At 45.5% G+C, this 14,289-nt stretch overlaps 1 long non-coding RNA gene across 1 annotated transcript; it reads left to right on the forward strand.

Annotated features, from left to right (window-relative positions):
- Positions 1–13: 13 nt before the first annotated feature.
- LOC144149354 (uncharacterized) lies at positions 14–9,216 on the forward strand. The gene is made up of 3 exons (XR_013318280.1): positions 14–119; positions 2,561–2,663; positions 8,992–9,216. It is a non-coding gene; the product is annotated as an uncharacterized LOC144149354 (long non-coding RNA).
- The last annotated feature ends 5,073 nt before the right edge of the window (positions 9,217–14,289 follow it).

A 14,289-nucleotide genomic window follows, 5' to 3' on the forward strand; every position in this document is an offset into this window, starting at 1 on the left:
CAAGCCGAAGCCACTTGCCTATTGTGTACGAGTTTCAAAGCGCAAGCCAGCATCGATTTCTTGTAGAAAACGAAACCTGCTGCTTTCTCCTCGGCATCTTTTTGCGTCATAAACGAAAGGTAAGATATTTTTTAAGCGCTGGTATCAAGAGGGACGGGTAATCATATACCTGTCCGTGTACTGCAAATGCCGTGCGCTCTCCGTATGTTGGACATAACTGGCTAGGCACATTCTGAATGACAATGTAACTAAAGCACTCAAGGAATCATTTGTTATTCGCAAACATGGGCTAAATTTAAATACGTTGTTCTAGAGCGCCCAAATACACTTTCCTTGAGGCTGTCAGCGGTACGTTCGCGTAGCCGCGTCGACGACCGCATTCGCATTGAAGTCGGCGCTAGCTACGACGTGATGTGCGCGGTGGCTACGCTTTTACATTCACTCAAGGTTACCAGAAAGGTTGTAGCGCTTTTTAGAGTGTAAGCTCTTTAAGGGCATGCGTTATAAATTGGTGTTGAGGTAAACTGTAGTCACGGGGTGACGAAACGTGGAAGAAGCCGTACGATGCGTTCATTCCTGCTAGTATGCTACGACTGTGTTCTCTACTGTGCGGCTCATTCCTGCGAACGCGGCGAAGTAATCGCATTTTGCCGATATGTGCTTGAAGGGCGTAGTAATATATTTACCGTTCTTGCTGTAAACGCTTGTATACATACGAATCCGCTGATAGACGACGCCAAAGCGCGTCGGTGAGGACGCTTCCTTGACATTCAGCGAGGACATTCAGTGGCCATAGAACAACTTTGCGCGATGCAGCTTCGTATGCAGGGTTTTTAAATGCGGGATGGATGTTCGTTCTGCAGTACACAGTGACAGTAGTGTTGAAATGTTCCCCACTGGCTCTGCCGAAGTGGGGTAGCTGGTGTTAGACCATATTGAAATATAGGAGGAATTAGCATGACTAATCAGGCTTTGGTTGCACGAAGTTACCTCCCTTCACAAGTTGCCAGCCACATCTTGTCTATGTATCATGTACAGTGAAATCTCGTTGATACGTTTTTCAGGGGAACCGGGAAATAAAAAGCATTATGTGAAAATCGTATTATCCAAAGAGTTTGTTAAAAAAAAGGAGAAAAATCTAGCTGCATTCTCCGTCAGCAACTCAATTTTATTGAGCAACAGTGGAGTAGCTGGTAAATTTGTGCTGCACTTTCTTTTCGAAGTCTGGGACAAAATTCTCCGGAAATGTAAAAATAAAAAAAAGCTGCTGGTATTTTTCACTTGGGCGGACGCTGTTCTGTATGACACTTCACGTTGTGCCTTGAATTGGTGAAGCCAGCCACCAGACGCTTTGGAGTCTTCAATGCCCAAGGAGAGCGCAGTGTTGTCAACTTTTTCGCGTAGTACTGACCTATCGGCGTTCATCCTGCCGCTCTAACTTCCTCCCACCATGTGAGCAGGATGTCTTCCATTTGGTCATGCTTCGCACCTTGTGCTTGTTTCGCATCAGGGCCGGAAACTTGCAGATTCTTTTGAAGTTCTTCTTGCTGACCGGCAATAGTGTTGAGCGTTGACACTGGCAAACCGAGCTTGTGTGCCAAATCCACGCATTTCCTCTTCGGGTTTTCTTCCAATTTCTGTACAATTTCCACTTTTTCTTTTTATACTGAGTGCCTTCCGTTTCCTCGACATTGCCACAAGCCTGGCAGCACACCCCGCACAGCAACAAGGCAGCCTAAGGAGAACAAGACTAGTCAAATAGAACAAGAACAAAAATAGCCTCATAAGCAACACCACCGAACACAGGAACAGCGCAGAAAGAGAACAAAGAACGGAGCAGGAAGCACAGAGCATGGCGAGAAGTTGGGGAGGGAAGTGGTCGACTGCCAAGAGCATTGGAACCTTCTTCCTCGATTATGATCAAACTGAGAAACTCTGTGATTATGATATGTTTCACTAGATGGCACAGTGCCTCGCCTCACATATCATCCTCATTGAACAGAGCGCCCACGCCCGGCAGCAGTGTTTTTGTCGCAGAACCGGCGCTGCCATGCAGGTCATGGGTTGTTGACATGGGGTTTGAGCTAGTATACCGAAGAATAAATGTAAGGTTTCTAAAAATGGTCAAGGTTCACTTTCGTGGTCGTGCTATCCAATTTTTAGCAAAAATGTGATCGTATCAAATGCACGAAAATGCATTATTTCTAAGGGATTTTGGCTTGGAATGAAAAGAAAAACGTATTATGCAGAATTGTATCAATGAGATCCCACTGTATAAGGCCTTCCTTCATAATAGTAAAGTTTGCATAATCCATCTAGAAGCACTACGTCCCATCTTTTTCTCTGACCAACACGACTGGAGACACCCGCAGACTGGAAGATGGTTCAACTGTATCCTTACTGAGCATTTTTTTTTACCTTTTGGATGACGAGTCGTACAGCAAGTGATACGCAATAGGGCCACCTGTACACTAGTGAAGCATCGTTGGTGTTGATATGATGGGTGACTGCAGAAGTTTGGGTTGGTGAATGGTTGTCTAAGTCGAAGATGTCCTTGCAGGAATCCAGAAGACGAGGGAGATCGGCGGTATGATCCGGTGGGAGGTCTGAAGCAGCCACTGCCTTGATTGATGGTGCTTGATGGGACGCCTGCACTGCAGGAGGTAAATCTGCAGGGGTGCTAGCATTCATGGCAGAAAGGGCACAGCATTGCAAGCGAAATCCCCTTGGGAAGGACTTGAGGTGTGAAACTGAAAGGGAAGGCAGGTTCGGTTCTCTACCACAGTAATGATGATATGTGGCAGGGTGACGTTTCACAGAAGCAGCGCATCTGTAATAGGGAAGACCATATAATAACTTGCAAAAGAAAAGCGAACACTGACCAAGAATAAAAATATATTGACGTTTCGGAACCACATACGGGTTCCTTGTTCACTACGTAAGACAAGCCGTCGTCATCAATTATATAGGCAGCACATGACGTAGAGAGCATGCGTAGATGGGAGGCAAAGTCCCATCCGTCCGGTTCATTGCGGCTGGCGTTGATTGGATAAAAAGTGACTCTAGCAGACGCCAAGATGATGTGTTCTTTTCCTTAGCTAAAATTGCGGTGTTCTCCCAGTCAATCTTGTGGGAATGATTGTGCGCGTGATCCGCAATGGCAATGGCATTCGTCATGTGATTATGATTTCTTACATCACGTTGGTGCTCTTTCAGTCGTCGCGGAGCTCGCTGGTCGGTACATGGGCAATGCGCATGTCGTATTTTGAAAAGACGTGCGACAATGCATCGCTTATTCCTGGGACGTAGGGGATGGCTGCGCGTGCTCGTAATGTCCTGTTGTTGGCCATTCTTCGCTGTAGTACCTTATTCTTGGTTCGGCAAATAAGTCGCTTAGGATAGCCATTGGCGATTAGTTTGCGGCGAATCGTTCCTAATTCACGTTTCAGTGCACTGTCATCTGAGCAGATGCGTACGGCGCGCTTTATCAAGGACGACACAACGGGTGTCTTGTGGCCGAGAGGGTGGCAAGATTCAAAACTGGGGTAACGACCCGTGTGTGTGGGCTTCCTGTACACTGAGAAGGAGAGAGCGCCCACATCGCGGCGAACAAGAACATCCAAAAAAGGGAAGCATGTTGTCTTGCTCGAACTCCACGGTGAACTGTATATCCACATTCTGGGCGTTGAGGCTGTCCAGAAGACATGGGACATCTTGCTTTTTTAAAATACAAAAACAGTCGTCGACATAGCGGCAGAAAAACCTCGGTGCCGGTGTGAAGGTTGCCAATACCTTCCCCTCTAAAGCCTCCATAACTAGATTGGCCGTAGTAACTGATAGGACGCACCCATCGCCGTGCCATGGGTCTGCTGATAGGGGCTTCCCCCGTAAGAAAAATAGGTGTTGCGCAGACAAAACATAAGCAACTCACAGAGCTCGGGGACGTCAAAGGGAGTGCGATCGGGAAGACTAATGTCCGCGTTTAGTGCTTCTTCGCACATGGCTACTGCCAGATCCACTGGGACACTAGTGAAAAGAGACTTGACGTCGAACGAAACCATGACGTCGTCTTCAGTTAGAGTTACGTCTTTCAGCTTCGAAACAAAAGAGGATGAGTTTCCGACGTGCGTGGGCGTCTTACCGGCTAGAGGGCTCAACACTTGGTGAAGGTAGCCTGATAGTCGGTAGAGCGGTGACCTCGAGAAGTCGACGATAGGCCAAAGAGGAATGCCAGGCTTGTGGATTTTAGGCAGACCGTAGATGGCCGGGGCTGAACCGTTCGTGCACAGTAACCTGTAGTAGAGGCCCTTGTGGTGCGGAGGGACTAGCTTGAAAAGCCTGGTTAGCAGTTCTTGGAGCTTCGACTGTAACCTGCTAGTTGGGTCACGGGCTAGAGGAGCGTATGTCTGCTGGTCTTCAAGAAGGGCCAACATCTTCGTGTGGTAGTCACTGCTATCTAGCAAGACCGTGGCATTGCCTTTGTCAGCAGGAAGGATTGCGATACTGCTGTTATTCCGCAGGCTCCTGATGGCTTGCCTCTCCGCTACCGATAAATGCAGTCTTGCACAATGTCTTCGCAAACCAGAGAGCACACCAATAGCACGGGTGCGCGCTTCTTGCCGTACTTCAGAGGGAAGCTGGCCGACCCTGCGTTCGCCCGCACAAATCACCTTTCCTGGCTCCGGGGGTGCTTCTGTGTTAAAATTCAAACCACGGGACAAAACCTTAGCCTCCTCTTCGTCCGGTGTGTACGGAGATAGGTTGATGACCTCTTGGGTGCATTGTGGCACGTCCGGCTGGAGTGCTTGCAGTTTCCTCTCTTGCGACGTTCTATGACGGCCTTCTGCCATGCTAGCAGTGAAGTTTGTGTGCAGCTGCACATCTGGGAAGTCCTCAGGAATAAGATACTCAAGTTGCCGGCGTGCAAAGAAGGTTTGCTTCTCCAAAGCTCGTAGCTTCTGGCGGCACTCAAGGATACGTGCTTGTAGTAGCTTCCGCTCGGCTTGTCGAACAATCTGGTGAGAAATAACTGTGAGAAACGGGTGGGCTTTATCACAGGGGCATGTATGTTACAGCATTTGACAGCAAATGGACATAATCTGTGGAACGAGAACGGTGCTTTTGAGCATTTTTGGCAGAAGAAAATTCAAAAGAGAGAAGTCCCGCAGAACAGTCAATGAGAGCAGTTCGAGAAAAAATCGACGCCGAGGATAATGTCATGGGGGCATTTTTCAAGGACGGTGAAGAGAGCGACACTATCGTGGTCGGCAATCCATATTCAGGCGGTACGCATTCCGGCAATTGAAGGTGTGCTCTCATTGGCAACTCGAACAAATGTTTGCATGGGTGGCGTCAGAACTTTGCGGAGATGCCAGCGGAGGGTTAAGCTGTTTACAGAGATGCGAGCATTTGTGTCAGTGAGAGCCTGGGGTGCAACACCATCAACAGTAACGTCTAGTAAATTGGGCTTAGACTCCTTGGTTAATAGAGGATCTGTCGTCCAGGTCACAGATGCAGTATTACCTCCTTGAGATGCATTGATTAGTCTTCTGGTGAGGCGAAGGCTTAGCGTGGCAATGTCGAAAGCTGTAGCGGGCCACATGCCCACCGTGACAGCAGTGGAAGCATATTGGGTTGTTTTCAGGAGTACTCCACTCTTCGGAATTTTGTGTCTGAAAATGGCGTGGGGCATATTGGTGGGGACCAGTTAAGACACGAGGAACAGTGAAAGCGTTTTTCGGGTGAGCTACAGAGCAAATGCGTGGAATGGTGTGGCTTGCGAGCTCTTGCTGTATATCGCATGGATTAGGGAGATGGAAGGTGACGTTCATTCACGGGTCAGGGCTAGTAGGCCAGCCATAGCCGTAGCCTCCAGCTCACGGCGTACTATTTTCATTAAGTCGTCGAACAAAGAAGGGCAAATTCCAGTGGAGTGGTATACTCGTAATAGGATGTGGGAGCCGTGTTAGGCATTCGAGTGAACTGTGGGGCAATACAGTGAGCTTTCGCTTGTTTCTTTCTCACTTTATTTGGTACCCACAGCGCCTGTTGGCATTACAGTGGGGGGAATAACAAAAATAAATGCATCAACTAGTTACGTTGATAACCAAAGAAACATTTTCCAGAGGCTGCGAAGCCCTTTTCAAGATGTTTAAACGGTCTGCACTCTGTAATGATGCCGTCTGTGCTGGTGCAGTCCTTATAAACAAGCAGGTTGAAAGCGCCATCAGCAATTCCTTTCTGCACATGGCCTACTTTGCCAGTTTCTGACGTGTCGGCATCTATCTTGTGACACAGAGCAACACCATCCTGAATATAGGCGACGGATGACTCCATCGAGGTTTTGGCATGGGACTTAGCATCAACTATTGTAGGATGGTGTGACAGTGTCTTTGTGCAGAGATCTGGAATCTGTAGACGTTCTAAAGTTCCTCACCTTGTTAGTGACATTTTCTTGGCTCATGTTGACCGTGTATTGGAACGTGACTTGGAGGGTTTGGCAAATAAAATTTTCATGTATGTTGACGATTACCTAGTACTTTGTGGAAACTATGGCCCTACAAGAAAAGTGGTAGACATTTTAAAAGCATTCAAACGTCACGCATTTAGGCTGACCTTTATGTCCAAGGCGCTAAACGAAAGAACAATCCAGTTTTTGGACCTGTTGTTAAAATTCGAGCAGAATCATGTATGTTGGCTCTATAGCCCGCAATCGAAGAAGCCTTTACTGAACTCTTCATCAGCACGTTCTAGGATTGCAAAATATGGGATTGTTGTCAACTGCCTCAGGTCAGCCATCTTGTTTTGTTTTCAGTCTTGTTTTCACCTAATTGAGTCTAGCTTTGGTGAACAGTTAGTTGGACCCAAAAATGCTGGCTACGGTGACGGAGTCATTGGGTCGGCCTGTCTTTAGTTGTTGGATTTGGTGAAGAAAACTTGTCTCCTGCTTGTGATGTTGTGAAGGAAAAGATAGTTGTAATCTCGTACCTGCACGATGTATCTCACCGCTTGAAAGAAGTGGGGTGCAGATATAACATCAATGTGGTGTTTTCAGCCAAAATTAAGTTAAACTGCTGCTGTCCCGCCATCGAAAAGAATATTAGTAATAAGGGCCGAGCAAACAGCTGTGGTGTGAAACATGAGAAACAGGTTGTTCCTTACAGATTAAATGTGGTTTATTGCATTCCTTTCAATGGTGGTCGCTTTGATGTTGGCCAGTTCACTGAGTGCCTTCTGGCCCTCTTCCCACCCATTGCAAAGATTATGGTTGCACGCTTTTCCTTCATGATACAACGGTACTGTTCTTGCACGATGAACAAAAGGTGAGGGAAGTATAGTGGAAGCACATAAAATTCGAAAAATGTCTGACTCGTGTGTTAGCGCTCGTCTTTAGCACTTTTAGATGCAGAATTGGCGTATCTTGAAGAGAGCAGTACTTGAGAGCGTTTGTCTGTACAGTTGCTTATAGTGGGTTCATGTGTCATGTTTTTATGTTTTATACCTTCGATGGCTTTATATTTGTCTCTTCAATAAAAATTCGGTTTTGGTTCAGTGGTTGTCCAGTGTTATCCTCCTTTTTGTCCCGTTATTTGTGCGCTGCGAAGATGAATCTACACCAACTAGCCCGGTTTTCTACGCTACTTCAGTCCGCAACCACTATCAATGATGTTACGTGGCGCGGAGAAATTACAGGTTGTTTACAAACAAGTCGACAGCATTGGCTCAATGGTAAAGCTGTGCAAGATTTGTGAACTGATCAACTTTGGTAACGTCATTTTTCGCTCGCGAGTCATTTAATTTGCATTCGTTCTCGTCGTCCAATGAGGATTACTGCACGACAACACCTACACGGCACGTTCAAAGCATCGAACAGATGGGTATTTCAGATACTTGGCTCCTAACTTATGGTAATAGTATTAAGGCGAAGCAGCAAGTACAAGGCGTGCAAGGCAGCAGCCTGACTTCTTCTGGCCATCGTTGTCGATCTAAAGGAGCAACTAAGTATACTTGTGCATGAAGGATATGCTATCCAGGCATTGACGATTTACAAAGTGACACTGTGTTTATTCAAAAAGGTCATTCTTTAGCGCGTGTTGTTATAAGGTCTTTCCCACTTCTCTTGTTTTTAATAAAGTGCTGTTTTGCCGCTTTGCGCTGAAATCAGTTTTCAACTCTTGAGGATTTGTGCCTAGTCAAGTAATGGCTCCAACTTGTGCCTGAGCAGCAGCCGCAGTTCCTAAAGCATTGTGCAGCTGAGCCCAAGGACTTTTTCTTTTCCTTTTTTTTTTTTTTTTTTTTAGTGAAGGCAAAAAGAAGAAAATCGAAAACGCCCGTGTGTGCAGATTTCAGTGCGTGTTAAGATACCCAAATGTCAGGATTAACGTGGATCGAACCTAGCACTGTGTCATGCTTCATAGCCCGAGAGTGGCCTTGGCAACTACAACCCCCGAAATAGAATCTTTTTCCACTTTGTTTTTGCAGCAGTGGTGCGATGAGTTGGGCTCAGCCTAGTTCCCCCTCATGTAATTCCTGACTGATAAACCGACCCAGTTGTCCTGTATGGCCATTGTGTGACAGCTGTTGTCAGATACACTGTAAGCACCTGCTTAGCTATTGGGAAAGGCAGTGCAGTTTGTTAACGAGATCAGAGATCAAAGCAGTCTAGCTCAGAACTTTAATCCTACTAGTGTAAGCCATGATTTGGCCTTGTACAAATTCTCAAAAAAGTCAAAAATACCATTTGGTGTGAAGGGACTAAAGCAGGTTTTAGACACAAGACTGCATCAGCGAAGGATCTCTGGTGTCACGTAGAAAAAAAATTCAGAATAAGCAGTTAGAATAGTTCAAAAGCAGGCTAAACTAACTTTTGTGTACATATTAATGTAGCCCTATACGGGACAAAATACACCATCAATTGTGAATTTAGATTCACTTGGCATTTGCGGTGTGGTTGTAAAAGGAAGCGTTTATTTGTTTCTTTTGGTGTTGCAGGTGCTGACTGAGAAATTGCGGAAAGTTTTGAGCCAAGATGTTCCTGGCCTAAACCGTGATGGGCACGTAAAATATTGTATGTATATTTGAGGTTATAAAGCATTTAATAAAGAATTTTCGAGCTTTGGGACTTGGTTTCTGCTGTTTCATATGCCCATACATTGCAACATGTAATCTATATTCAAATCTGTAGTTTTATTAAAAAATTGTTTTCAGCAGACAGATTTACTATTCACACGTCACTTTTCGTGATCAGTTCATTAGCATGTGTTGCGGGTTTTTTTTTTTGTAGCAATTGATGCAGAACTAGCACACATACTAGGTAAATATTTATAAGGCTTAATGTTATGTTTCAGTTTTTCAGTCAATTTGAGAACCTGTATTTGCTGTAAACTTAAGTGCTTTTGTGATCACATGCCTTGAAGCATGCTCCAGCGTAAGAATACTGGATACCAAAGCCCCTTGTAGCTTGTTTTGGTCAGTGTGTGTGGACAAACGTAAGTCATCAGTGGAGGCTTCATATTCCAACTCGCAAATAAATGTGGGTGCTAGCACCATTGGGGCTTGCAAGCAAAAAAGAAAAAGACCCATGAACACACGATCGCGAAGAGGAGGCGGTGCAAAGGTAGTCCTGCGTGTCTAATCTAAGAGGCGAAGATCAGAGCAGGAGTATTTGACAGTTCTAATTCTGCCTGGGCGAAACTTTAGTGCCAACTGCCATTTCGTCTGGGCGGAGCGCTAGATACGATAAAGAAAAAAACAAAACAAGCAACCCGGTTGTTTGTGCGACCGCATAAAAAGCAGCAGGGCAGAAAGTGCAACCATCGTGACAAGGTTGAAAGCAATCGTCAGAAAATCTGAGTACCAAAATGTTCGAGGTGGGCTACAAGTGATTATACTTATCGCGTATTCCCAGCGTGACTTAGGCCCAACTTTATGGGGCATTAGGCTAAATTTCTATTTGTCACACTCCAGGAATTCATTCATAATAAAGGCTGACTTTCACAGCGGCGGCCGATCACAGGGTGAACTGTGGATGCACGCTTGCGTAGCAACCGTTCACGCGACGATTTGCGAATGCTACACTGCGATTGCAAAACAGCACGGATTACAAAGTATTTAGGTAATGTTACCTAGAACACTGTTGCAGCGTAAAACTTAATCAAACAACCCGGTTGAAGCACTTCGAAACGCACAGCGGTGGGTATCACAAGCGGACGCGAAATCCAACACAGACACAGTTGAAGCACTTCTAACTTCGTTAAAATATACAGAACTAGGAGTGTGGTTGAATAACAGCGCGTCCGTCCCAGAAGGCGAAATCCAACGCGCGAATGAAACACTTGTCGCTTCACATGGAGGAAAGAAATGGGTATTCACTGCCTGCCGGCCGCCGGGCCAAGAGCGGGGAGTGTGTGCGCCGGCAGAACAGCCCCGCAACCCTTCGCCTTTCCCTCTCGCACTCCTCCTTTTCTCCCTTTCGTGGGTGATGCATCGCCGAAATCGGAATACGCGAAGTGACTGTACTGGACTAGACTGGACTGGGCCTGACTGGATTGGATTGGATCGTGTTGGATTGCTGAACCTTCGCTCACGCTACGGATATCCTGGCATAGCGGAGCGAGAGTGTACTAGAAGTTTTAGTGTGGCCCGAGCGGCAGCCTCTCCCATCGCTCCGCCGGGTCGACTTTCGCGCAAAAAATAAACCGGCATAGCTGCGGCGCTGCTGTCCTCAACCACTGAACAGCCGCCGCTTCCCGGCCCCAGCTCCTAGCCTGCGCACGGCAAGATTTGCGCTGCTCGCTGCGGTGTTTGGGGCCTGAATAGTTGATTTATTGATCGATTATGAAGTTTAACGCACCCACGCTGCACAGGCGATGAGGGGCGCCGTTGTGGAGTGTTAAGGATTAATTTTGACCACCTGGGAATCTCTATCCTGTGCCGAAATCTTGAACACACGGCCGTTTCTAGCTTTTGTTTTCCATCAGAAAAGCGGCCACCGTGGCAGAAAATCGAATCCATGCCTTTGGGCAGCTAATTTAGAGACTAAACGCCCTACGTTGTTATTCCTCTTGTGAAAATTTTAAACTAGTACGACCCAACATCAAATTATCGACGCCTTACACCTAACGATACTTTCACATTTCCTGATGCGTATTCTGAAAACGCTCTTGATATACAGCTCCCGTTAACTCAAAGTGGTAAAATTGTCTGAAATTTTTAAGATATGTGGAATGCCAAAAATTTGTTGCCAGGTCACTGAAGTAGCAGCTGGTGCTCCTTATAGCTCCACTGCAAATAGGTGCTTTCCTAATAAAGGGAAAATGATTCGCGGGGAAAACAATTTTTAATATTGCAAAAGAAAGAACTTATATGAACCTCGCCTTTTTTGGGTTCACATCTGCATCCCAAAAAAGCGTTCTCCAGCTGCTCAATGCATTATATCGGTTCTTGGTTGCCAACGCTACTTTTTATCTTGTTGTGAAGCAGACGTTGCATGTTTGGTGTTTCTTCTGTTGTAGGCACTTCTGGAGGCTCCTCATCGTCCGAATGATCAGCTGGGTTGTCCAGATGTAGCTATTTCAAAACGATGTAAGCGACGGACAGAATTTCGGTAACGGGGAGGTCGGTTTTGCACAGCGCGTACTTCGCGTAAATTTGCCATTCATGACCGCGTTTGGCGCGTAGTAGTGGGAGCTAAGCGTTCGAACAGGGACATTATCAGGTGCCCGTGAACTTTGCCTTGTGTCCTCTCTGCCTCTCTGCCAAGATGTCAATATATTCGTGGTCCTACAAAAAAAAAAAAGAAAAACGTTTCGAGAGAAATGGGGGCATTGCGCACCCCCTATGGGAGGTAATTATGCACGGAGCGAAACAAGTTTCGATTTGACAGATATTTCGAGATTCCAAAATCGAGTTAATCTTTCACGTTCGGCATGGGGAAAGTTTTCCCCTTCACCGGTATTTGTTGCGGCCAGTACAGTGAGACCTTGACAGCAAACTCGGTTGGGTTCTACGTCGTGACACGGATGCATTTCTATATAAAAGTCTAAACAAGTCCTGTGATTACATGCTAAGTTCTGAAAATGCGTTTGCCCCAAAATGTAAACTAATTATTTTTGTCCCAGGTAAATCTCCATGCTAGCGGTGTTGTACTTTTCTTTGTTGGATAGATTTTGTGTATGATTATTTGCGTTACATTTCATTTTCGTTGCCATCGAAAATGCAATAGAAAAGTGTATTTAGTACCAGTTCCGTTTATTTGAAATTTGAACTTTCTTTTATAACAGACTGTGTATAGTTTCCCGCGTTATATTTTATTTTTGTCGCGATGAATATATTTGTGAAGGATCATATCGATGTCTTGCATTGGTTTTATGGGGGTGTAGTTGTTCTCTCAGTATACTTGTGAATAAAATTTCTGTTTCTTTGATTCTATTTTTGTTAGCTGAATTACGCTGTCGAACTGAAGGACGCGGCTTCGATTCCCGGCTGCGGCAGCCGCTATTCTGATGGAGGAGAAAAGCGGAACCACCTTTTGCTCGAGATTTCGGTGCAAGTTAAAGATCTTCAGGTGGCCGAAAAAATCAACCTGGAGCCCTCCACTACAGCGCGGCTCATCTTCTGTGCAGCGTCGGCGCGTTAAACCCCATTATCAATCAATCAATCAATCAATCAATCAATCAATCAATCAATCAATCAATCAATCAATCAATCAATCAATCAATCAATCAATCAATCAATCAATCAATCAATCAATCAATCAATCAATCAATCAATCAATCACTGAACCAGGTTAAAGGTGGTGCGAAAAATAGAATGTTGGGAGAATAGTTGCAAAAAAACAACGTTTTGGGGACAATTGGGCTAACAGCGAAGATAATACCTAAGTTAAAACAATTTTTCCCTTGCGTGTGTCATTTTCTGCTGGGTCAGGCGACTGACTGCATGCGTTAACATCACGCTGATCCTTAATTATTACAAGTGAACCACTGCTCACGTACCCTGTCCTTTCTGAATACCATGTACCTATTTAAGAAATTTGTTTGATTAGAATTGAGGTGGGTTTCCTGGAGACACATGATACTTGGTTGACTGGCATGCAGAATCTCATACACATCGTCAAGAGTTTTAAGGAGGCCTCTGCAGTTTCATTGGATGATGTTTTCTGTACCCATTATTTAAATTTAAGAATGACTGGAGTGTGTGTGTTCGTGTGTGCACATGTTCATGTGTCGTCTTTCGGGGCTGTTACTCTTGGATTGGGCTTTACTTAAATTACACCACAATAAAAAAATCTTCTGAAAAGCCATCATTCCAGTACTAATATTTTTTTCATTTTTTTGTGTGAACGAATTATGTCCATCCAGCCGCGTAACAACGACAGGATCATAAAGCCATCATGAACTCGTTCATATTAGGCCGTTTCACGCGAAAAACTTTTATCGGGGAATTTGTAACAGCGAAAATGTCGCTACAATTACTTAATTTACTTAATCCTAGCGGATTAAGTAATTTACAATTACTTAATCCGCTTGGAATACTGCACCAAAGGATAGATAAAACCGCAATTTTTGTTGTTGTTGTAGATCGGAAAGGGCAAAATTAACGGGAAATGCGCCGCAGCCTTTATTTCTCATTTCGGTACCCACACTCCACTGCATTTACAGTATATTCTCGGAAGAAGCTTCAAGTGCTCCGCGCGTACAGCAGCAGTGTTTCCTGGCCGCCGACAATACGGCCGGGCGCGCGGCCGTGCGCGCGGCCAGCCGCCGCTTTCAGTTGTCGGTGACTACAGCGCCGCCGCTATTTTCTGCGCGAAAGGAGCACCGCTCCAGGCCGCCGGTCGGGCCACCCTAAAACTTCTAGTACACTCTAGCCGAGCTAAGCCACTGATAATTTTTTGTTGAATTCGATTTTCCCGCGTTAGCATTGCTCTGGCTCCATCTGTTGGGACGGTTTTCTTTGTGTTTGGAACCATCTTTAATGCATTATTTTCTGTTTACTTGCTATCGCAAAACTCAACCCGCCACTCAGCGTTAATTGAAAGAACGCTGTTTTTCTACGTTATAAGTGCTCAAACATTGCCTCAAATATACCTGCGGTGCTTATACTCTGCGTTCAAGCATGCTCTCAACTGGTTTGCAGCTGGGCGGTTGAACCGGCTGACAGACAGACAGACAGACAGACAGACAGACAGACAGACAGACAGACAGACAGACAGACAGACAGACAGACAGACAGACAGAAAATTGCATTCCGTCTATAATAAACGCATGTAAACATTGCTAAATGCGG

Source organism: Haemaphysalis longicornis, unplaced genomic scaffold (genome assembly GCF_048455015.1).
Source record: "Haemaphysalis longicornis isolate Haplotype H1 unplaced genomic scaffold, Haemaphysalis longicornis Haplotype H1 scaffold_8, whole genome shotgun sequence".
Taxonomy (NCBI): Eukaryota; Metazoa; Arthropoda; class Arachnida; order Ixodida; family Ixodidae; genus Haemaphysalis; species Haemaphysalis longicornis.